Genomic DNA, 26,570 nt, shown 5'->3' with positions numbered 1-26,570 from the left:
GCATTAGCACTCACGATTAAAATCAGATCATACCTCTTTACTAAATCTCAAAATTCTTTACTAAATTCTGAACACATACTCAATGCCATAGCATCGTGCACCCACACAGTGCTCCGACACTATTCATCCACGTATGCCATCACCACACTATCTTTATCTACCGCGCATCCACGCAAGGGATCACCGGTGCCTAGTTCACCATAATACAAGTGATTTGATCTCATAAGAATCATATTTGATCTCATCCATTTTATTTTAACTATCAATGCTTTATTATTATAAACGGATCATTTGATTGTAAAGCTGGTGCTATCAAAGTTAACTTTAAATAATTATTATCATACTAAAACTATCACTTTTTAAACTAATCAATATCTTAACTGCAGTTATATTAATGATTTCACTAGTTCACTGCATTATTAATTACAAGGGTTGGTCACCAAATATAATCTTATAACCCACAAACTATTTTAATTCATGAATTACTCTAGTATCAAACAATAATAATAATTGGTATTTCATATTCCATATATGCAAATATTAAATTACGCTATCTCAAATAATTATTAGGCTAATTAAAAATGATAAACAGAGAGTCATGGATTATGAGCGACACCGATGCATGCCACTGCCAAAACCAAGACTTTCTTTTTAACTCATTCATCTGTCCATTCGCGCAGGGAATTCATCTACTGCCACTGTATGCTATTTAATATTTCTATTCGCACAATATACTCTTACTGTCACTCTTTATTATTTTCGGCCCGTCCTGATTATAGCACAGAATTGCAGCTGAGAGCATAAAAATGTTGCATTTGTCTACCCTCTTATTGTAATCTTTTTAATGAAAATTTCTCAAGTTAATAATACCCACTTAGCTATCCGGACAAGAATATTTCTTTGTTCAACGCAAATGTGAAGCTTTTACCCAAATTTGTAATATTAGGTATTAACTACCAACATAAATCATAGTTATTTTTTAAATATTATTCTAATTTGCATTATTAATGATATACTATAACTTTACAAACTAAATAAAGCTTCATTATCATATTATACACACCACAATCCGTAATTATTATTTGTTTTTGAAGCAGGTACCCAACAAATGCAACAAAACTTTTGAATTGAACAGACTAACTACAGGCACTAGTTCTAACTCTGAAGAGAAATATTACTTTCATCGTTACTAGTCTGTCTGTGTCTATTTTATTAAAATATAATGTACAATCCTTTTACCTTCGTTCTAGTTCAATCTAATTGACTTGTACATGTATACAAAACGGTTCTCTGTTTGGATGTACAAAAAATAGCTAAAATGCTTTCAGAGGTCAATGTGTATACGAGTCTACTACTATTACATTACTTTTCTCGGGAATAAACCAAATCGGATCACTCTGTTACATTCCGTCCAAGCAAGTTATTACTCCCTAGTACCCAATAGGTACATTCCTATAACCTAAAAATAAATTCGCTTAACGCAATTGAATCAAAAGGAATGTTAACACATTTTTTTTTATTACCTTTTTGTAATTTTGCTAAAAACCCTTGTATCAACAAAAAAATTCAGCTTTATCTTTAAATAGAAACCTTACGTAAAATTATTCATCTTGTATGCCAAAAGTACGCCCTAATATTATAACGCTCTAGTCAAACATCATATTGTAAAAGTTTACTTGAATTATTATATTATATTCTATTCTTTTATATTATATCATATTCTATTCTAGTCTAGTCTATTCTATTCTATTCTATTGTATATTGAATATTATATCGAAAAGGGGATGCTTATGTCGATGATCACGCAGAATATAAAAAAATAAAACTAAAACTTCATATGTAAATAATCTTTACTGTAATAATTTAAAGTTATTATCTATCTAATTAATTATTTACTTAGGTAGCACTAAGGTAAACCTGTACAGTACTTATTTAAAACTGCAACAAAGGCTCTTTTTTTAAATATTTACTGATTTAAATAACCTGTATAGCAATAATAATAGATGAAACAAAAGAAACAATATTTAAACAAAACTAAAAAAATGGCTAATCCAAAAATGTTACTACAGTGTGCATGAACTATTGAATGAATATACCTCAATTATACGATAATACGATATAAAAAGATTGTAATAACTTTGTTAACCACTTTTTATTTGTAAGTACTTTTTTTTTAAAGTCTGATTAATTATAATAGGACATAATTTGAAAACTCCCATAGTCTTTATTTATATGTGACCTTTTTATTTTATTTTTATTTAATGACCATATAATTAATTCATAATTTTTGCTATTCATATTTCATATTTCATAAGAATTGTAATATTACCTTTGATTATTTACATATGTTTTACTTTGCAACGCCCCAACGGGGTTTCATGTTGTAATATTATGATATTTTTTATTTATGATGTAAGACATGAATGTAAATAAAGAAAGAATAAAGAATTACCTCTATAAAGATACGAAAATTCTAAATATAAGTCACTCGTACGCGCTTCAAACTTGTATTCCTATCAGGAAAATAATAACAGGATATATACACTCCCAATTATGCTTTAAAAGAAGAACAATTACGAAAACTTCCCTAAAAACTAGTATTGTAAACGTATGGATGTTATTACTTACCCACACAATTATTCAATGTAGATAATATGAAGTACTAAAATGGATACTTGATATCATGTGCGTAAGTACCTACCATTGTAAATGTAAATAGCTGTAATTCCTGATATTTAAAAGGACTGTTATGCTCTTTATTGATAAATAAATGTTTTAAAACTGAAATCCCTTTACTGACGATTTTGATATGCGCGGACAACTACTTCCGGTATCTCTAAACGCCTCGTGACATGTATCAAAAATATACACTTTTTAACCCCATATATTATGTAACATTTACTTACAATTAATATAATAGCTTATTATTATAATAATAATATTGACATTTAATTAAGAGACATGTTACCATAGAAATTAATTCACTTTTTGGTCTCATCAGGATTATTTGTACGGATTATTCCTGATGAGTATTAAATATTTGAATGCTTATGAAGTAGAATATGAAGGTCGCTGCTTAGTTATAATTTTGAACTCAACAACTGATATTCAGCAAATAAATAAATTTCATTTCATTTCAGTATACGAGTTCGGGATTGGTTATCATGATTTATATCTGAGCTAACATTTCGCTTGTGAAGTTTGACTAACCTAAGACATTCTTCGATTACTTTTACCACTACCACTATAACATTTTAACTTGTTCGTCACGTATACTACCCACATGTTTAATATTTTTATTATAAAAACTTCTATGTAAATAACAAGCTCAATAGTCACACGTTTTAAATTATTATCTTCTAAGGACGTATATTACTGATTCTACTATAATAATTGACCCACTATAATTTAAATAATATTTTGTTCGAAAAAAAAAGTTGAGACAAACGTGAATTTAACATTTAGTTCCAAAATAAAATTCGAACAAACTAAAAATTAACCATTTTAAAACATATTCCTTTGAATTTGGAACTAAAAGACAATTTCGTTTACCGATCACTATTCCCACGAGGACCACTTATAGACTGTACGCAATATTAAATCGTGCCAGACTTTTAGCTGATACCTTCAACTTAGTTTAGTAACGAATTATCTCACCTGACTATACAAAAGTTTGAGAATACGATTTAGTAATTTAAACCATATTCACTTAATCTTTAATAATTATTCAAAGTACTCACAGTTTCGGTATCTTTACGAGATACCTTATTACGTTTCCATCGCGGCCGACGGTGTCCTGGCACTTGAAGACCTCTAGGTGGAAAAGTACGTTTGCGTTTCGACCGATTTTTCCTCAAAGCGTAAGTTACTACACACTTCTGATGTAAACAATTAAAGTCTCAGATAGTAAAATCAACCCGTATAATGCAATGTGAATCGGTTGGAGCGCAAACAGCAACTGAAGCTTGTCGTTCCACGCCACGTCCTCGCCCTAGCGCCATCTTTTTCGTCTCGATGGAGGGGGCTCTGACGTCACGACCACAGCATAACCACCAACACCAAGCAACACCGAACGTGAGAACGAGTTGTTGCCAACACAATATAGATTACGTAGATACACAGTTCTCTGCAAGTATCCAAAAAAAATTGCAATTTTTTATTGGTGTCAGGAATCTACTATTTTAGCTAGAATACGAATCATTACTAAGTGATTAAGTAGGCATATCCTGGAATAGGATTCGTCAATTATTATTGGTGTAAAGGTCGCTATGTTGCAATTTCAGTTTGAACTATGTACTTACCTACTTACCTACTTGTTTGGTAATTGTAGTAGTATAAAGCTTTATTGCAACAAAATACAGTAGGTAGATACATACTTATATTAAAAACAGTAATTGTGCTAAGATGTAAAGGCGACCTTATCACTAAAATTATTTTTTGAAACTAGGCCACCTGAACGTAGCAAACCTAGCAAACACTAAGAATACAAGAGGTTTATGCACAAAGCAGGATAAGGTATATTATTATACTTACATAATCAAACGTACACAATAGTTTACATAGATAAATAGGTATTACACTATAAATATCACAACTATAGGCACTATAAACTGTGTTTCTAGGTAGTTTAATATCAATGGGTGAGGTAACAAAACGAAAACTCGATTACGTCCGGGCAACACGAAGTTGCGATCGCAGCAAAATCAAATTTCCACTTTCTTTCGGGATTGAAAATAAAAGTTTTCTTGTGACTTTAAATGCTTTGTTATTGTGTCCTTTTTCTTGCAGTTTACTCTTACTGGTATCATTGGAAGAAATGGAACTTTGATTTTCAATATTTTCTCCTCGATTTCCAGTTAATTTTACTCAGAATCTACCACAGAAGACCTATAAGAATATAAAATGGTCGGCCTGTTTTTTTGTCTTTTCAGTCGATGAAAATAATTAAGTATATCTTTACTAGGTTTAGCTCGTGAAGAGCTCCGCGTGATAATCTAATTTGCAACTTAGATGATGTCCGTCCGATGATGAACTTAGATGATGTTATCCACATAGATTTGGGCTGTTTAAAATACGGTGTGAACTCTTTAATTTTCCAGGATCTAACTTTTTATCCTAGAAAATCTTAAGTAGGTCCATCTCTAGCATGTAAGTAATATTCATTATGGTTTAAAAAAAATCCTGGACACCCCTTGATTTTCCACGACAAAAAGTAGCTGATGCCCATCCTCGAGTACAAAAACACTACTACTATAATATTCTCTATAAAAAGTCAAAATCAGTTAAACGGATGAACCGTAAAACTTAGCAGATAGACAGATACACTTTCACATTTATAGTAATTGTATGAAAATCTTTGAGCCCGGATAACTTTAAACTACAGATAAGTACAGAAATCTGGTCAACCTCAGACATAGCTATTTGTTCTTAGAACGTAATAATATTATCTACAAAGGCTACAAAGTTCAGTTGGATTGATAGATATTCAAATCAGAACCTGACTACTTTTGTATAGAAAGCACGAGGAAAATTTATCACATTTCTCTTATCAAAAAGCACCCCTATTCTCAAAACAGTAATACACTGATGTATTTATTGAATAGTTACTTTACTGTATTTAATTCTGCTTAAACTTACACAGACAGTATAAAATACAGATGAGCAAGCGAAAAGAGCGACATTTAAACAAAATAAAATACGCTAGCACCAGCGCGGAATAAAGCCATGGTTAGACTCAACCTGATTGCGTTTAATATTGAAACAAAAGTCCTTTTTAACCCCCGACCCAAAAAGAGGGGTGTTATAAGTTTGACGTGTGTATCTGTGTGTCTGTGTATCTGTGTATCTGTGTATCTGTGTGTCTGTGTATCTGTGTATCTGTCTGTGGCATCGTAGCGCCTAAACGAATGAACCGATTTTAATTTAGTTTTTTTTGTTTGAAAGGTGGCTTGATCGAGAGTGTTCTTAGCTATAATCTAAAAAAATTGGTTCAGCCGTTTAAGAGTTATCAGCTCTTTCTAGTTTTCTTGTAGAAAAGAAGGTTAGATAACCGTTAGGTTCATAATATTATGTCAATAGACAAATGTCAAATGACGTTGCCTAAATACATAATTATTTATTTGAAAATGATGTTTTGGAAAACTCAAATACTTTGGATCGTCGGGGGTGTTATAAATTTTTAATTTACACTTGTTATATCTTCAGAAGGCCTTTGACATTCACAGTGTAACCATCGCAATCACCTCTAATTGGCTGACACTCGCTCACCATTGGCTGCAATGCATTGTTGCAAGAACTATGCCACAAAAGCCAACCAAGACAACTGAGATTTATAATGATCGATACAACATAGATCAACGGCAAATTATCATACTACTGTGCCTGGATAGAGGGAAATTTAGGAAGGTAGTAGGACTCATGACATAGCATAGCCCACTAAACAAACATCTTTGCGTTATAGGTGTCACCGACAGTCCTCTGTGCAGAGCCTGCATGGAGACCGATGAAACACCAACGCACGTGCTCCTGGAGTGCGTGCAGCAGAACAATGGGAGAGGCCATTTGAAATCCCCAACCTCATTCTATGAAGTCATCGGCAACATGGGCGGTCTACTCGACTTCTGGAGCGAGCTTGGATAGCTGGAGTGAAGATTTCAGCGAAGAGGGGCAATGCTCGCACAACACGTGAAACATTCAAGTGTGGAAACCAGCCCAGAAAGAAGAAGAAGAAGGAGAAGGATTCAAAAAAAGAATTCAAATTTCATAACATTTTTATTCAATTAAACTTTTACAAGTACTTTTGAATCGGCAAAATAATCTACCACTGGTTCGGAATCTACCGAGAAGAACCAGCAAAAAACTCGGCGGTTGCTCTTTTCAAGTATTCAATTTACAATAATATGCCATACTGTATACAAGCAATTGCAGCGCCGTGTATTGCTGGATTGATGCATATTATGAAGCATATATGAGACCCCGTTCACAAAGCATTTGCGTTGCACGTTTTTTGCGAGATAAATTTTATCGAATACGTAATAGCTCAAACATTGTGAACACAGAACACAGAATTTTAACGGTGTATTCAGTAACGCTACAACTTATTCGGTAAGAGTGATGCTGCAAAAAAACGTAACGTAATGCCGTATAAATGGCGCAGCGCATACGTTGTCACTACAGCGCCACGTTGTCTCTGACCGAGACTTTATACCGTCGGAAATTCACATGAGTGTAAACTTTAAAAACAATTCCGTGGATAAGCAAAGGGAAATAATGGCGTGCGTCGTTAACTGTAATCAACGCTCGCCGAAAATGTTTCACAATTCAATCGAGCGGCTGTTCATTTGGACCGTTTTATTAATGAGGAGCATTCAGAAAATGCCGATTGCGAACCGTTTTATTGTCTTTGACGTGGCGAGGTGCTTTTCAATTTGTTTTTAACATTGTAAACAAAAAAATATGCGCTCACTACGCTTCCCTTAATTCCATGTTCTTCTTTAGATAGTGAATACTGCCTACATCCTTTAGAAGTAAGCATAGATAAATATGACAATCTTGTATAATCATTTTATAATATCAACGTACAGTTTAAACTGCTAGGTTCAAAAACTTGAGTTGTTGCTACGTTCTGTCTTTATCTTCTAAAATTAGACTTTTAGAAGTTCCACCCGAGTGAATCCGGGTGGGTTAGCTAGATTGAACTATGTAGGTACTTGTTTGTGCCAAAATTATATACCTTCGCTTATATTTAAACCATGCCTAATTTCTATACTTACTTACTCTACATTATTTGATTTCAATAGGTCTCTTGTAATCAATTGAACGAATCAGTTGAATCTACGTTAAAAGGACTTTAATGGCTTACAAAGTCTTAATCTTTAATCCCTTTGAATGAATACTGTTGATGATAGAAACTTATTTAATGTACAGAATTAGGCATAATAATATTTGACAATTCTATAAAATAAACTAAAATCTAAATTAAAGCTAAAAATAATAATAATAGGCTATATTTCATTTTCAAAAAATTAGAGATCCCCACGAAAATTTAATAAAATACCCGTGCGAAAGTCAAGTACAACTTAAGTTTCTCTCTCCACTGACACTCTACCTACTTTGGGCTTATTCACAGAATTAGTAGTTGTTTAAAAACAAATTATTACATAGGTAGGTACCTATCTACAATTTAATGGTATTTTATTCATTAAAACCGAGACAAAAACTCTTTTAGCTACTTCAAAAAGAACTAAGTAAAATCCTTTTACGGACCATTGATATCAGACCCTGATTCCTACGCATTAGCGGAATGACACTTTTCAAAATAGCCCACTTTATGCGTTATTATTGTGGCCATCGTACAACTATTTCCTTTAGCCACAGTGCAATGCAACTCCTTATTTTAACCATCAGAAAATATCAGCGTGTGGAAAATAGTGTATGAGAAGTGTTTAGTCTGTGGCCAGAATTTAATTCCGAGCGAAAACCACAGACTATCATTTGTTTTTATGTGATACCGTTGGCCGCTGGATATTGTTATTACAGTGGTTGGGATATAGCCCGCTGTGCTTACTCAATGCACTTATCAAGGCACGTACTCCGCTGGTTCGCACGCCATTCCTACTCTGCTTTTCATATTGTGAAAACAGAAATTAATTTAAACAGTTTTTATGCTTCTTCTGTGATTTTTGTGGTGGACCTTTTAAAATTCAACATTAAACAAATTTTATCGACTTTTTTTTCTCGTGAGGAAATTCCGTCATGGATACCACCAACCACGGGGGAGCACAGTGATTATGTTGGACTCCTACCGACTAAAAACCTCACGAAGTTCCATCTCACCGCTGATGTCCGCACAAGGGACCGTAAACACCTCGTTACTCCGCCAGCGGATGTCCGCCTCAGCAGACCCACCACTGGGACACTACGTGCCCCCAAACACCGTTAGAGGCATGCAGGAACCACAGCACGCCAACCAACCCGAGGACCACACAATGAGCGCCGGACCACCCCGTGTCCATCACCCACAGGTCCTCCTGAGGGCTAGGGTTCGCGGGAAGGGCGATCCCCTTTCCACGTTCCCTATCCTCAACATCTCCCTCGCCCGTCACCAAACCGGACAGGCGAGAGACCGGTGGGGTAGCCAGTGACTGAATGGGTGATGAAGCCCCATCACCAACCACCCAACACAGCCACACCCTCCGCTCCTGCGGCTATGCCCCATGGGTGCATCTACTGCACCCTCTGCTAGGGACACTCAGAGGGACGCGCGGACAACACCTCCTCCCCGCCAGGTCAATTAGCCATGGCCAACAATATCTCATGAAGAGAAATCGTTAACCATGTTACCAGGGTACACCGGCCCAAGCGCTGCTCTTCCCAAAAGGGACTCGCAACACTCAGGCACACGAGGATTTTAATAAATATCTCTATCAATTCGATATCCATTTATACGAGTATATTCTTAAAGCATTATTACCATCACCGTTTCGACCCATCGTTGGCTCACTATGACCACTACTGTCTCCTTTCAGAATGAGAAGGGCTTAGGCCAAAGTTTACCACGCAGTCAAGTGAAATTTTTCAAACTTTTCACTCCTTTGAGAAAGTTGTGGAAAACTATCAAAAATGCAGGTCTCTTCACGTTTCCCTTCAACTATTTTATTGCTTAAAAAGTACTTCATCACACTTCACACTTCACACTAATATTATAAAGACGAAAGTTTGTATGTGAGTGTGTGTGTGTGTGTGTGTGTATGTTTGTTACTCTTTCACGCAAAAACTACTGGACGGATTTGGCTGAAATTCGGAATGGAGATAGATAATATCCTGGATTAGCACATAGGCTACTTTTTATCCCGGAAAACCAAAGAGTTCCCACGGGATTTCGAAAAACCTAAATCCACGCGGACGAAGTCACGGGCGTCAGCTAGTAACTTCTAGAAGTTAGAGGTGCGTGCAAGCTCTAGACTAGACCCTACAAAAGTCTTAGACACCAAGCTTAAAAGCTATCGTAACTAAAAATAATAGAAGAAAGAAAAACAGAAAAAATTACTTTATCATTATGTGCCTTAGTAGTATTTCCCAATTAATAAACGATCTTTCCAAATCCTCCCTGCAATCATTTTTAATGTTCCAAATAAAATTTCGAGGAAATTGTTATTTCCAAACGTCCGTTTCAAAGTTGACGCGCAACATAAAAAAATATTATTAATATTTTAAAAGCTTCGCCACAAAAAGTTCAACGTTGATGATCGGCAGCCATTAGGAAACCAATTTGAAAGATCCCACCCGCGTTACCCATATTTCAAAATGAGTATTTTATTGGCAATGAATTATTATTGTGCAATTTTGTAGCAACGGGCAATTAGAGAAATGGGTTTCGATTTTTGCCGCAAAAACCGCAAAAGGGTATACGTTCTACGCCAACGTACGCAACAATCAACCTTGAAACGACAGCTTTAAAGATTCTTTTCCATTTTGTTGTAAAAATCCACTGCTTAAAAATATCTTGTGGAATAGAAGTAAGGCGTTGCATACTTAATACGGATAATTGCAGTGAATCAGTTGAAAATTACGTAGGAGAAATAACAAAACAAAATAACGTGCAAAAGATTAATTAATAGGATTGGATAATAAGTGAGTACTTAATCGATGTATAATGGCACAGAAAACTTTCATTGATAGTATTTTTTTTTTTGTTTTAAGACCCTAATTACTCTGTTTTTGAATCAACTTGATTTTCGCCAATTTGACGCTGATAGCAGCTGTAAACGTACTCGGAAGAAAATGTTAGTGAAAAGATATCTGTCAACATATTGTCAATACAAAAACCATTTGACACAAATTTAATTCCCAGTACTTACGCTCAGTCACAGTCGTCACAGTCCACTATAGTTAGGGAACTTGCAACAAAATGTCGAAGCTGTGACGTCACTGGCAGGCGTCAAATGTTCCTACATTTGACGCTAGGCAGGCTATGAATCGCCTACTTTTGTTTGATTTCACGTCACCCATAGCCTAATACTTGACATATCGTCGATTCCGTAGCACGATTCCGTTAAACCTGCATCAATCATCATTATAACAATCGCAATAGTTGTTATTGGCTGTGCTATTCTTGTTGCAACAATGCATTGTAGCCAATAGTGAGCGAGCATCAACCAATCAGAGATGATTGCGATCAGCTGTCATTCTAACGCAATCGAGCTGCAGGATCAAATAGAGAGATTCATTACTCTATTAATATTTCATTTTGGCTCAGCAGTGGGGTGTTTCGAATCGGCACAAAAAATACCTAACATTAGTTTCTCCTTTCGCCAAAGGTTGCGTGGTGGAGATTGCTCTTAGCAATAAGGCCGCCTTTGCATACAATTGTTTTTTTCTGTTTCTTCCGTTTGTGTTGTGTTCCTTTTCATGTTTTGTGTGCAATAAAGATTTTATCTATCTATCTAATAGGTTATTTTGTATGTTATACCATTTCCAGCGTGCATATTAGTATGTCCATTTCAGTGATTGAAGCCCACGATCTAACAGTAAAAGTCAAACACTAGACCATCACAAAACTTTTGTCAACGTTTATTTCTGCATAATAGTCAGGGGGGACGTCGCACTCGTGGTGACCCGCAGGCTGTAGTACCTAATTAGTAATTACAGAGTACAGACTCCCTCATTTGAATATTATTCATGCCTGTTTGCTATCGTTAAACGGCCCAATTAATCTAAAGGTACGTACCGAACCGCAACCGTTCGATACATTTCCCATCCTAATTATCTGCTACCGAGTTCTAATTCAAACTTAATTGTTAATTTGGAATACAAACACAAAGTGCCGTTTGGTATGTTTGTTTATTTGATTGCAATGATTTCAATAGATTGCTCTCATTGAAATAGAATGATTTCGTATTTATAATATTATGGAAATTTTTAATTAAGTTTCTGTACGCTGTCCATCCGTCCGTCCATCCGCCTGTCTGTCAGTGGGCTGAAGCTCGTGAATCATAGTAGGTAGAGACCTGAAAAAAAACCTTATTTGAACTCAGAACTCCAGCTCCTCAATACTCTTGGCAATACCCCTTCCAAATATTACAATGATAAGTTGCCCACCTTAACCTTGAGGACTGAAGGTATTATAATTGAACTTCGGATCTACTCCTCAAATATCATGCTATGTTTACCGCAAGGGCTGGAGAGTCTGTTGATTGGAAATCAAGAATTACGAGTAGGTATAATAATGATAACTAACAATTCTATAAAAAAAATCTAAACTCAAACTAGAAAAATTAAAAACTAAAATAAATTAAATCTAGAACCTCATCGAGAGCCGAGTCTCCTCTCAGAGTGATTTCAAAAGTGTGTGAAATCTGCCAATCTGCACTTGGGCAGCGTGGTAGTTTATGGCCAAAACCCTTCTCACTCTGAGAGGAAACTCCTTTTGCTAGTAACTGTACTAAAACACTATAATATTATAAATGCATTTCAAAGAAAAACACACAATATTTACACTCCAAGTAATTTAGTCGTCTGAAGTCCAAACCAATATGAAGTTTTTCTTTAAACAAATTGAAAAATTTTCAAGAACCGTTGGCCATAAAACGGAATTCGATAGATTATGCACCGTTGCTTTGACTTTACAACGGATTTTTGGTCAACAAGTTCTTGATCCGGAATGGACTTGGCAGAAATACTTCATTCATCAGATAGCAATTCTTGTTTTATTTATCGTATTTACGTCTTCTTCGGTACTCTAGAATGTCTTAAGACTACAGACGATTCTGAGCTTGCAGCTGAAGCGTGTTACACTTTAATTATGATTGCTATTTTCCCAATCAAAATGCTGCTTTTCATTGAAAACCGATTCATATTTCGGAAGCTATATCTTTCTGCCAAAACTACTCTTATTGGCATTATAACATTTGATTCTTCAGTTAACATGTTCAATGTTTTTAAAACCACTCGTAAAATTGTTTATGCCTTGTTCCTGATTGTATTAGTTCCAATTTCTATTTACGAAATGACGACATTGTGGTACTATCTTCAGGGAAAAAGACCTTTACTTTCTAGGTCTACGGAAACTTTGATGCCTATGACGGCACCTTATTATGAATTCGCTTGGTTTTTACACACTGTTTTCTTGTTTGAAGTAGCATCTACCATTATTTTAGATATGTGGTTCGTTTTGTTAATCTATTTCTTGTGTCTGGCCAGTGATAGTTTGCCGAAGATTTTAAATGCACCTCCCAAGGCTGAAGATGAGAGTAGTACATCATATGCAAGGCGTTTGAACGAATGTCTACGTAACTTCTACAAAATACATGTAAAACAAGTAAAGTAAGTTTTTTCTTTCTTTTTAACCCCTGACCCAAAAAGAGGGGAGAGTTATAAGTTTGACGTGTGTATCTGTGTATCTGTTTGTGGCATCGTAGCTCCTAAACTAATGAACCGATTTGAATTTAGTTTTTTTTTTGTTTGAAAGGTGGCTTGATCGAGAGTATTTTTAGCTATAATCCAAGTAATTTTTTTTTTATTAGATTTATTAGAATATAGTAGTTCAGCCGTTTGAATGTTATCAGTTCTTTTCTAGTTACTGTAACTTTCACTTGTCGTTGGTGTTATTTTTTAATTTACACTTGTTTACCTAGGATATCTACTTGCAATAATTAGATAAACTTCCGAAAAGCGCTTACCTCCGATAAATCTGTAATTTCATATGAATCACGAATATCATAGCGAAAATTGACACAACCCCATTTTGAACATATGAAGAACAAAGGAGAACCTCTTTTCGTTCGGTGTGTATAATCGTGCATTCCTAACTGATTATTATCACCGTATTCACAAACGTTACTATGAGGTCTCAAAGTGCGCTCGAACGCATAGTGTAGTGTTGCAGAAGTATAGGGATAGGTTTGAATAATAGACACTTTCCATTTTCACTTCACTGTATTTTTTAACATAGTTTTCGCTTACAATTATTATTTCTCAATACCCGTCTTCGTTCGACTCCTTCGCTATTTTAAACCAGTTTGACAGATATATTTTTAAGGTAGGTAGGTACTAGTTTTCGGGAAGCTATTTGACAAATTACCATAGAGGTAAACCATAGTGATGCAATAGACAATTAACGTAACAATTATATCAGCTAAATGTAAAATACGACACAATATGTATTGATCTAAATAGTTAATAACTAAATGTGATTTATAATCCATTCCCGCAAATTATTTATAAATAATAGTAATTAATCTGATATAGGTCTAGATGTCTATGACTCATGATATAAGGCAGCATCTTGAGGTAGTTGTTAACACTCGGCCATCCTGGAAAGGCCGTGCCCCACGGCCCGCTGATAACAACCCGGCTTTCGCATCATCGGCCACCTGGCAAAACAAAAACACCGAACAGTAATATGCACTTAAGAGGTTACCTAAAAAACGCTTGGTCAATCTGTTTCGCCACCATGTGATCAACATTAAAAGGCTAAATAGTAATAGTGTCTCACTTAGTCAACCATGGTCATGTAGACATTCATAATTTAAATTAGAAATATGTACATATGATATAATATTCTATAGATTCATTTTAGTTATTACCTACTTCATGTTAAAATTGTTATTGATTTTCTTCTTTTTTTTTAATGATTTGCTATAAGATTTAGGTATTCAATAAAAATAACTTTTGATTACCAGTGGGTATGTGATTAATATTGACGAAATATAAGTAACAGATTTCATTGTAGCTTCCTACTATCCAAAATTGTAGGTACTTAAATGACTATCAAGATAAGTTCTATAACAGCTGACGTCATGACTCATGAGACAATTTTATTAAGAAGTTAAAATTGGTTTAGAATTATGATTGGCTCAGCACTTTCTAGTTGCTTATTGTGGTGCACGGGAAAAGTTAGGTATCAAATTGTAACATCTCGCAGGTTTCGGTGGTATCTTTCGAGGTCGCTAACATAATATTATTATCATGTTAGTAATTAGGTAAGTAACTGACTTTCGATGCTTTAGCGTTTTCTATTATAAAGATGAATTTGCCACGGTGATGACACCTATAAACCTGGAAAGCAAAACAGTGTCCATATTTATACGAAATTTCATTTCTAGCCCTTTTTCTTTTAATCCGTACTAAACGTTTATTGAATTTCATACTCATTTTTTCTAAGGTATATGTAATTTTCAATTACTTGATATTTTTATAATTGTAAATTTATACCTAGATTTTAACAGGTCGGCAGAGGGTTTTGTTTTAGCAAAGTTTATTTTTGGTACTTTCAAATTATGTCGTACATACGTAGTTTAAAACTATATTTTTCCCATTTTGAATAAATCATGCAGAATAAATTTTTATCATTGAAAGGTCACACAGATATTATAATAGGTATATCTAAGTAGTAAATAGACCCGTGGCGTAGGTCACACAGACCGTTTGCGTAGGTCACACAGACTCGTTGTGTAGGTCACACAGACTCGTTGCGTAGGTCACTCAGACTCGTTGCACAGGTCACACAGACTCGTCGCTTGGGTCACACAGGCTCATTATGTAGGTTTTATAGACTATTTGTGCAGGTATCCCAGATTATTTGCGTAGGTGACAGAGTGCGTCGAATAAGTAGCTCATTCAGATTCGTTGTATAGGTGATGCAGTCTTCTTTGTGATTTCATACGGATTATTCATAGGAAGATCTCACAGATATATTCTAGGGGTATGCCACAAAGTAGGTACAGACATTGTACTTAAAATGCATTTTTTTTGCTCAGAAGGTGAATTTCTATGAGGAATAAGGAACAGAATAAAGCATAAGTACAAAAGAACAAATCTTATTTCCACAAGAAACAAGAAACAGGATTGATACAAAATAAGGCATCTAGGAGAGCAATTTCGAAAATGAAAGAATGTCTTTTAGCACTTATCCGCACTATTTGAGAATTTATAAAGTTACCGAGGTTCGGGATAGTCGGCAAATATTATCATGTCTCAGTTTATTATATTAGATACCAGAATGCAAACAAAAGGATTTTCTTATTTATACAACACTATTACTACATTAATGGGACATCCATGTCAAAAGTTAATTAGTAATTAATTAGGGCATATAGAGCTTTAGACATAAATTTAGAAAATATTTTATTTTATTCATGACTTTTGTATTTTTGAAACATACTATATTTACTGAAGACAACCATACTGTTGGTCCGACGACATCACCAAGCTTGCGGGGAAAACTTGAAGGAAGCTCACCCAGCATTCAGAAGAATGGCGTGTACGTAAGGAGACCTACTTATGTCTAACAATGGATAAAATAAGGGCTAACAAGACGAGGAAGTTACTTTGTTTCGAAAGTTACCTAGACATTTCGTTACGGAAGTCACTCAGACTTTTCGATACCAAAGTCGCTCAGGTGTTTCGCTACAGAGGTTATTTAGACGTCCCGTCAGGGAATTCACTCAGACGTTTCGTTACGGAAGTCATACAGGCGTTCCGTTATGGATTTCACTCAAACATTCAGATAGGGAAGTCACTCAGATGTTTCGTTACGGAAGTCACGCAGATGTTTCATTAGGGAAGTCATTCAGACATTCAGATAGGGAAGTCACTCCGATGTTTCGTTACGGAAGTCACGCAGACGTTTCATTAGGGAAGTCATTCAGACATCCAGATAGGGAAGTCACTCAGATGTTTCGTTACGGAAGTCACACAGACGTTCCGTTAGGGAAGTCACTCAGACATTCAGATAGGGAAGTCACTCAGATGTTTCGTTACTGAAGTCACACAGACGTTCTGTTAGGGAAGTCACTTATTTCTTTAAGTGAAGATATTCAGAAATATCTTTAGCGAAGACATTCGGACATTATCTTGATGTTAATCAGCATTTACTGGTTTAGTAATATCATAAGATTTTCTTTCGATTCAAAATTAATAACTGTTGTTTTAGTAGGTTATCAATATACGATATTATCTAGGTTATATATTCTATAATCTGTGTACTTATAGTATTATGTATTTTATTTAATCTATTAATAGCACTTAAAAAAAATGTTTTTGCATATAAAGATAAAGATAAAGAAATCTCATAAAGAATCTTAAATTAAGCGCTGCCAGCTTAATTTTCCGCATCAGACTTTTATCAATTGCATTAATTGTCGTCAGCTTAGTAATTTATTATATTTGTTAATTTTAATATGTAATAGTGAAATAATAATTAATACTTGTATTTATTTAGTTTTATCGTTCTTCTTGCTAACTACCCACCATAATATTAAGTTTACTTGGCACAATAAATTGTAAACGTTGTATACACTTATCATTGATATTCATATCAGTGTATGTTATAGTGCGTAAGTATTTAATAAATGTAGAATATGTATATTTTAAGTGTTTCTTATTAAATAAATCAATAAGTTAAATTTTATGCTTGGACGTTACGACGTCCTAGCTCGTTTACGGCAAAATAAGGCCATAATGTCACAATCGCAATCACCTCTAATTGGTCGACGCTCACTCACTTCCGGCTATGTGAATGCATTGTTGAGATAAGAATACCAATCACAGCGACTGAGATTGTAATAATGATTGTTACAGTCTTTCAGCAATCGAACAAATTGTCTTCCTATAATTCGTAAAATAAAATAAAATAAACCTATCATACTGTTACTTATAAACTTTTGACCTTTACATAATCCTATTATTGAATTTCATGTACTATACTAGCCAATAGTTAACGTAGTTTGGTACAATAGTCTCTTTTGTATAAGTACCCATTTTTATTATATATGATTTGTCAAAAACAAATAAAATAAAACTAGTAGCTCAGTTTGTTGTAGGCTCTACTCAGACCTAGCCTAGGCGCGTTTGGAATCCTTGCTTAATTTTGAATTTATGCAATTAATTGACACCATTACATCATTACCTTATAAATTCAATTGACGATCAAAGTGTTCCCAATTGTATAAATGATTTGTTTTTAACTATGAAAATAGTAGGTATGCATTTATCTAAAAAAAAAAGTTCAGTACATACTGGCACTATCAAAAATTAAGTTTCCGATTTAGGTTAATCTGGCTCTATTTTCTGGTCTTTCTGGTTAGGTATCACCTAGTAATCTCTATTATGATTAATTTTATAAATTTAATTATATACATTAAGATTATTTGGCTGAAAGTATTGCTGTTTTCTTACTTTCATTGGGTTTGTCATATAGTCTTTAATTTGCATAATTCACACAGACTTATTTATATAGATATTTGGGAAGTCATTCACCCGTTAGCATAAATAGGTCACACAGTCACTAAAGTTAGCTAAGGATTAAATTATTAACATATTATTATCCTCACATTTAAAAGTACCACGGTGAACTGATAGCCATCGCTAGTTGCGGTTTATCCTAACAAATCAGAGTAATTACATTTAGACATGAGCCTTTAATTTTTGGACTAGTACAGAGTCTGCTACATCACCTACGTTCATAAGTTGTATACCTACATATTTCAATGCGGTTAAGACATCCAGAGATGAAATAGCTTAAATTATTTTGTCACAAGTTAGAATATTACTTACTATTAGAAACTACTCATTTATTTCAATAGTAAAAGATGTTATGGGAGAGCGGGGCCGTCTGCCACAAGTACTAGTAGCAAATCTAGACACTTACTGGGATGGTCCCAATTTCTATGTCTCTGTAAAATTTGTTTTAACGAAATAAATATTTTTGTATTTTGTATTTGTATATACTTTTTTAATCAGCACACTGGGCTATGGCGGTAGAGGCGGTTGTCAGAATTTTTGTGATTCAATTCATTCCACAGGATTAGCGGTGTTTGGAGTACCTACTTAATAACGGCGTATACAGGTTATTTAATTTGTAAATAATAATCTCACAAAAAAAATTTGATTCGATGATATACCTAAAATTATTAATTTATCTAACGAAGGTAGTTTGACAAAATCGATATTTCACTCATTCAATGAAATACGATCTGTTGCTAAGTGAATTGGCCTACATCACAGAGATCACAAGTAGATAGGTATTTATTTTTTTCTGTTATAACACACGCATGCACATTTTTTACATAATCTGCTAAGTGATTGTATGTATGCGCACCCAAAACCTCCTTTATGATGAAAACTTTAGATAATTATGGTATTATCAAATCATTTGAAAAATTTACTTCCAGTATCAATGTGGGCAGGCAAATATTCTATCTGCACTAATGTTAATATTTTGAGAGGCATTTGCATATGCTCAGAAAATTGATGGTTAGAGTGAATATACCTAAAACGACTCACCGGGTGCGGGTATGCTCGATTTTGTTGCTATGGCGACACAGGAGGACGAGTGGCGGCTGGCACGGTGCGGCAAGTGCTGGCTGGCACGGTGCGACGAGTGGCAGCTGGCACGGCGCGGCGAGTGGCGGCTAGCATGGTGCGGCGAGTGGAGGCTGGCACGGTGCGGCGAGTGGTGGCTATCCCGTCAGTAGATTACAGCTGCGCTTCTTGTCCCCGCGTGGCGAAGACGTAGTAAAGTTTTATTCCCCTTTTCTTCATCTTGAAGCCTGCGCCGAAGTAGTAGATTCTTCTACAATTTTTCGATGATGATAAGTAGGTACCCTCAATAAAGTAAGTAGGGCTTCTGGTATTGGTAGACCGTAATTTTGCTCGTCGGTATTTCAACTTCATGTCCCCTGATTTTATAATACACAGAACAGTCCTCGGGTCGCATCTTGAAGATGAGTTTGCGTCGATATAGGCCCATGATGTTATTTTCTAAGAGAGGCGTGGTGTCTTCAGAAGAGAAGAAAAAAAAATTTCTTTTCACGTTCTTCAATGTTCTGCTCTCTTCTCTTCTTGTGATCCCACTTCTGACTGTTGCAGAAGTATAGGGATAGGTTTGAATAATAGACACTTTCCATTTTCACTTCACTGTATTTTTTAACATAGTTTTCGCTTACAATTATTATTTCTCAATACCCGTCTTCGTTCGACTCCTTCGCTATTTTAAACCAGTTTGACAGATATATTTTTAAGGTAGGTAGGTACTAGTTTTCGGGAAGCTATTTGACAAATTACCATAGAGGTAAACCATAGTGATGCAATAGACAATTAACGTAACAATTATATCAGCTAAATGTAAAATACGACACAATATGTATTGATCTAAATAGTTAATAACTAAATGTGATTTATAATCCATTCCCGCAAATTATTTATAAATAATAGTAATTAATCTGATATAGGTCTAGATGTCTATGACTCATGATATAAGGCAGCATCTTGAGGTAGTTGTTAACACTAGGTTCCACCAATCAGATCATTGTAAATTGACGTGATACAGTCATGTCCGTACCGTATTATCAATGATTGTGAATACGGCTGTATGACTATTTTAGGGGTGAGTGTGTACAGCGGAGATTAGGAACTGTGGGGCGTACTAACTCCCACATTTTTAAGAACTTTTTTTGTTATTTTTCTACAAAAAAATCGCCAATTTTCGTTATGATATTCATGATCAAAATACGTTATTATACCAAATTTCAGATTGATCGGAAGTACCTATATAGCGCTTTTCGGAAGTAAAACTCGTTTCTTGATTTTTAATGTGTTCCGATAGTTCCAGTGTGTTTTTTTACTCATTTCGTTTAACATTATTAATAACTAGAGGATGCCCGCGGCTTCGCTTGCATGGATTTCAGTTTGTTTTAATCCCGTAGGAACTTTTTGATTTTCCGGAATAAAAGTAGTCAATGTTCTTTCCGGGGATGTATCTCATGTACGTACCAAATTTCATTAAAATCGGTTCAGTGGTTGGGCCGTGAAAACGTAGCAGACAGACAGACAGACAGACGACAAACAGACAGACAAACTTTCGCATATATAATATTAGTATGGATATGGAATATTATAGATTTGTTATGATGTTTATTTATTTTCTTTCTTTATGTTCTTTATGCCGTTATCGCTATTATATTCAACTACTTACTTATCACGTTTATTTTCAGATACATGAATGGTTTGAGTAGCATGTACAAGTGGCTAGGATTTGTGCCTCTTTGCAACGCTGCCATGTGTACTTGTCTCCATTTGCTTGTCATGAGCAAGGTATCTAATACTCTCTATCTCAGAAACCGAGGCGGTTCAACTATACAGGTTGCAACCAGAACGCTATCAAAAACGTAGACAGGTGATAGTACTGATGATTACTGATAAGATACCATAAAAACCTACGAAAAAAAATTTAAAATCCTGTATTTTTAAAGTTCACAATATACTGCAAATAAAACATCTGACTGACACTAGAGGTCAACGAAAGTTCCGTAAATAGGCACTCGAAGTCAATGCCGCGTCGTAGGTATGGCATTGACCCAAGTTATGCACGCTATACAATACGGGTTTGAAAAATACTAAATCACTAAAACTACAGGGTTAGGTAAGTCATTGGCATTGGATTGTGTTAATGTAGTATAATAATAACGCTGAGTTTTTGCTAGCGTTCTGGTTGTTTTTATTTTAAACTAGATGATGCTCGCGACTTCATCTGCGTGGAATTAGTTTTTTTTTTAAAATCCTGTGGGAACTCTTTCATTTTTCAGGATAAAAAGTTGCTAATGTCAATTTCCGGAATGCAAGCTACCTCTGTACCAAACACATAAATCGGTCAAATAGATTGGCTTTTAAAATTCCCGTGGGAACTCTTTAATTTTCCGGGACAAAAAGTAGCCTATATCCTTCCCCGAGGTGTAAGCTAACTCTGTACCAAATTTCATCAAAATCGGTTAAACTGTTGGACAGACAGACAGATAGACAGACAGACAGACACACTTTCGCATTTAAAATATTAGTATGGATGACTGACTTAAAAGGTAAACAAGTAGATTCTCGCTGAAATGTTTAAGAGGGGCACTATACACGACCCATAGGATCTTATTACCACATGCTGATAATGAAATTAAGATAAATGTGAAAAACTTAACTCCAGAAGGTCTAAAGCTCCAAGCAAGTCGCGTCGCTTAAGCATTTCTCCCGAGAAGGTTTCTGAGATGTTTTAATCTTTAAAATTAGGTAAGAAAATCTTTTGTGCGAGAAAATTTTGTCTTACATCAAGAGAAGTAGGTAGTACAGTATTATTTCTTTGGAAATTCAACTGAAGTTATAATCTACCAATTTCGAAATCAGTATAGTGCTTCGTTATCAAACTGTATGCAAAGTTTCGAAGTAATTCGAGTATTGGGAGCAAATTAGAAGTGTTACAAAATCAATTTGCGAAACTTGTGTAACTTGAATGAAGCCAATAGAATAAATCGTAGCTATATTTGGAAGTATTCGTAAATTCAATATTCACCTCTCCATTTACCTACGTCGGGAAAGTTACTAACTAATTTTATTGTAAAGGTGGCCACTAAGTAAAAGTGTATCGTCAGGTTACATTCGCAATGAGTGAGTTACGCTAGAGTACCTACAGGTACTCGTTGGTCCAGATAATGTATTGCATTTTCCCGATACATTACATTACACAAACGCAAATCTGGATCCGCCCTAAGGCGCGTTTCCTGCTACGTATAACCTAAATACCTTCAAACTTTAAAATTGTTCATAAAGTCACATTATCGAGAGTGAAACTAATGGAAATATTTTATATTTTAGGAAATAAATTGGAAATTCGCCCCTCACATGTTTCCTGTGTTTGCTGAGATTTTCGCTTATAACTGGTTTGGTGAACAGATTAAAACAAAAGTAATTAAACCGATATTTTATTATACCACTAGAGAATGCCCGCGACTGCATCGCGTGGGTTTAGGTTTTTTAAGATCCCGTGGGAACTGTTTGATTTTCCGGGATAAAAAGTTGCCTATGTCAATTACAGGGACGCAAGCTACCTCGGTAGCAAATTTCATACAAATCGGTTAAGCGGATGGGTTTTTGGGAATTCCGTGGGAATTCTTTGATTTTCCGGAATAAAAAGTAGCCTATGTCTGTCCCCGGGATGTAAGCTAACCCTGTACCAAATTTCGTCCGAATCAGTTAAACTGTTGGGCCGTGAAAATGTAGCAGACAGACAGACAGACGGACGGACACTCTTTCGCATTTATAATATTAGTATGGATTTATTTAAATGTGTTATGAAATCCTATTTCAATTTGTATAGAGGAGTAATAAAATTGTAAAAAACATAGTTTTTCCATTACAAAAAATATTAAAAAAAAAAACATATATTTTCTGTATCCAAATTCAAAAATGTAATTTTAACGCAATGGCGTTTAGCAGAATTCCGCGCACAAAAAACACCTTACAATGTAGATTGCACATATTTTAAATGTTACGAAACGTTACTTGAAATGAATTCCTTGACCACAAAAAGAAAAGTTTTAGAAATTTAATTTTAGATTTAATTTAATTTATTTTAGTTCTCAGTTTTATATTCTTTTTGTTTAAACTTTATTTTTTATAATTTTTAATTAGTAAGAAATTATATTACCTAGTTGTTCTACTTTAAAAATGTATTTGAAATTTCATTATTATTTACTTGATAATTAAGATAATATTTTTTTATATAATACAAGTAATCTTATTTTTATTATTGTTCTGAAACTCAAAACGGGATAGATTTATATCTCAACAAAAATCTATCTCGTTTGATGACGTCTATCTCTATCCACTTATAGAGGGGGATATACATATATTCCAACTCTTGATTGCTGACGCTAAAAAAAAATTAGAAAGAAAAATAAAACTTCAAAAACCAAAAACACTACTTTTTAGTGTTTGTGGTTTTTGAAGTCAGTTTTATTTTTCTTTTGAATTTTTTTTTTGATATTTATTTTTTCCAGACAAACAATATAAATCATGCTCTTATAACCTTCGACTGGCCAAACATGGAATTGAAAGACAAAAAGAATTACTATATAATTATAACGTACATGAAAAAGGAATTTGGTATCAGCACAGCTGTTGGGATCGACCTGTCTCTAATTACTATGACCGCTGTATGTATGTTTTTAATTCTAACTAGCTCTTGTTTTTTTTTTAAAATTTCTATTTGTTCGCGACAGGTCGAGATCGAGCAATATTCTAGTGAGACATCACATACCAAGTAATAGATTTTTTTTTAATATATAAAGAATATTAGCCATGTTAAATCTATTATTCCCCTTTCCTCTCCAACTAAGCGTCAGGCTTGTTCTAGGAGTAGGTACGACAATAGTGCAACGGGCGGGGTTTGAACCATCGACCTTTCGGTTTTCAGTCCACTCCTTTACTGGTTGAGCTATTGAGGCTCAAAGATATCGATATGTTTATCTAATTAGGATTTCATTCGTCAATTTATTTGTTTTCAGGTACTCAAAATTAGTTACCAAGCATTTACCTTTCTACAAACTGTAGCTGATTGAAATAATTAGGGTTCTATACCCACGGGTGTACGTCCGTCCGTCCATCCATCCATCAAATTCAAAAACTCAACATCATTCAAAGTAGATAAGCCTGTACACCTTTTGAACGTCAGAATTGTTAGATTTGTAAGATAATATAGTGGTGATAATTAATTAAGTAAACTTAAAACTACGCCTACGAGGGTTCCAAACGCGACCGGGTCAGAGAAGAGCCCACAACAAACCCAGCACATCTGTCTGTCAACGGGCTGTATTACATCAACCGTAATAAGAAGAGAGTTGAAATTTTCCCAAAATATGTATTTCTGTTAGAAAATTAAACAGTGTCATTCCTTGTACGATGCTACGGAACCCTTTGTGTGCTAGTCCAACTCGCACTTGACCGGTTTTTACATCAACTATCACTCTCCCACAACTTGCGCTCTACCACACGAGCTGTCTCAGTGAAACGGTAAACCTATTGTAAGGTCAATAGGATATCTCATTCTATCTAGTATCGCTTTAGCAATAAGGCCGCCCTTGCACCCTTTGTATAGTTTCTTAAGTATTTATATATTGTTTTTCTGTAATGTGTGTGCTAATAAAGACTTCTAATAATAATAATAATAATTATGGCTGTAACACTCTAATAATGGAAATATTAAAAATTTAAAATTCTTTTGCTTGATTACTTCAGCCAGGAACAATTTGGACCAGGGAACAAGTCCTCACCATTTTGTATATGTAACCCAATTTCAATATTAAATTATTAAAAAGTGTTATTCGCATCAGACATGTTCAATTAATGACTGATTGACATTATTCTAGTAGAGTTAAAGTTCCATTATAAGTATAAATTTTTACGGCTACACTCACGTATTTAGTCTACGTAAGTCCGACAAGTATCGAACTCATCCGGGATCATTTTTCATAGGTTCAAAATTGAAAAAATTCAAAATTCAAAATATTTTTATTCAATTAGACTTTTACAAGCTCTTTTGAATCGTCAAAAGCATCTACCACTGGTTCGGAATGCCTTTTCTACCGAGAAGAAACAGCAGTTCGCGGTTGACACTGCCGAAACTAGTCGGGCTTACATCGACTAAATACGTGAGTATGGCTGTAACAATATGTACTTATAAAGGAAACCACTCACGATAAATGAAAAGTTAAAATGACTGTTCCAGTATTATACTGAACATTGTTTTTATATCAGAACTATATGTTGAGTAGTGCTGTATAGTTATCTATTCCAGCAACTGTGTTTCTAATTGCCAGGTCCATATTATCTAAATTTGTAACAATCCAATCATCACACTAATATTATAAAGGCGAAAGTTTGTATGTGTGTGTGTGTGTGTGTGTGTGTGTATGTTTGTTACTCCTTCACGCAAAAACTACTGGACGGATTTGGCTGAAATTTGGAATGGAGATAGATAGTCCTGGATTAGCACATAGGCTACTTTTTATCCCGGAAAATCAACGAGTTCCCACGGGATTTCGAAAAACCTAAATCCACGCGGGCGAAGTCGCGGGCATCGGCTAGTTATATAATAAAAAAGAAAAGTTGACTGAATGTATATCAAAGCACAGCTCAAACTACTGGACGAATCGGGCTGAAATGCATTTGATTAATATGACCTAGATGTCCATTAAGAAAGAATTTTTGAATATTCAACCACTAAGGGAGTAAAATATGGGTGGATGACACGGCACTAGTTCCAATTTTGCCCATCTGACCAGATAAGTTGGTGGCAACTGGTCCGAAACGGTATTACTAAGCATGGCAGTGAACTTGCTCAATCCAGCAAATGGACTAATGTAAACCGGTCATTATTAAAAAAAAGTTTCGCACCAAATATTTTAAATTAAGAGGAAAACCATCTCGAATGACTTAGACGATTTCACCTTCAAACTAGCAATTTTGACATGTCATGACCCTCTATTGACAATTAATCAAGCAGACATTTCAATCTGCGAAATTTACGCGGACTTTTAGTATTTTGACGTAGGAGGGTAAAAGATCCAGTACATGAACGAATAAGGATTACCCTGACTTTCACCTAAAATTAAGATATATGAGAATTGTTCTATATATAATTTTTATTTTTTGTGTATCTGTACACAGTATATCAAAAAATCAAATAAAATGCGTGGTATTAATTATTATAAATTATTTTATTTAACAAAAGGATAAATTGCCAGTAAATG

At 34.7% G+C, this 26,570-nt stretch overlaps 1 long non-coding RNA gene and 1 pseudogene across 1 annotated transcript; one reads left to right on the top strand and one right to left on the bottom strand.

The window, feature by feature from the left end:
• Window positions 1-1,107: 1,107 nt before the first annotated feature.
• LOC123867757 lies at window positions 1,108-21,474 on the bottom strand. The gene is made up of 3 exons (XR_006796491.1): window positions 21,135-21,474; window positions 14,464-14,472; window positions 1,108-1,119 (listed from the first exon to the last, which is right to left on the bottom strand). It is a non-coding gene; the product is annotated as an uncharacterized LOC123867757 (long non-coding RNA).
• On the top strand, window positions 12,534-24,469 carry LOC123867739 (annotated as a pseudogene).
• Window positions 24,470-26,570: the final 2,101 nt, after the last annotated feature.

This window comes from Maniola jurtina, chromosome 8 (assembly GCF_905333055.1).
Source record: "Maniola jurtina chromosome 8, ilManJurt1.1, whole genome shotgun sequence".
NCBI classification, from domain to species: Eukaryota; Metazoa; Arthropoda; class Insecta; order Lepidoptera; family Nymphalidae; genus Maniola; species Maniola jurtina.
This window is presented reverse-complemented; position numbering and strand designations above follow the sequence as displayed.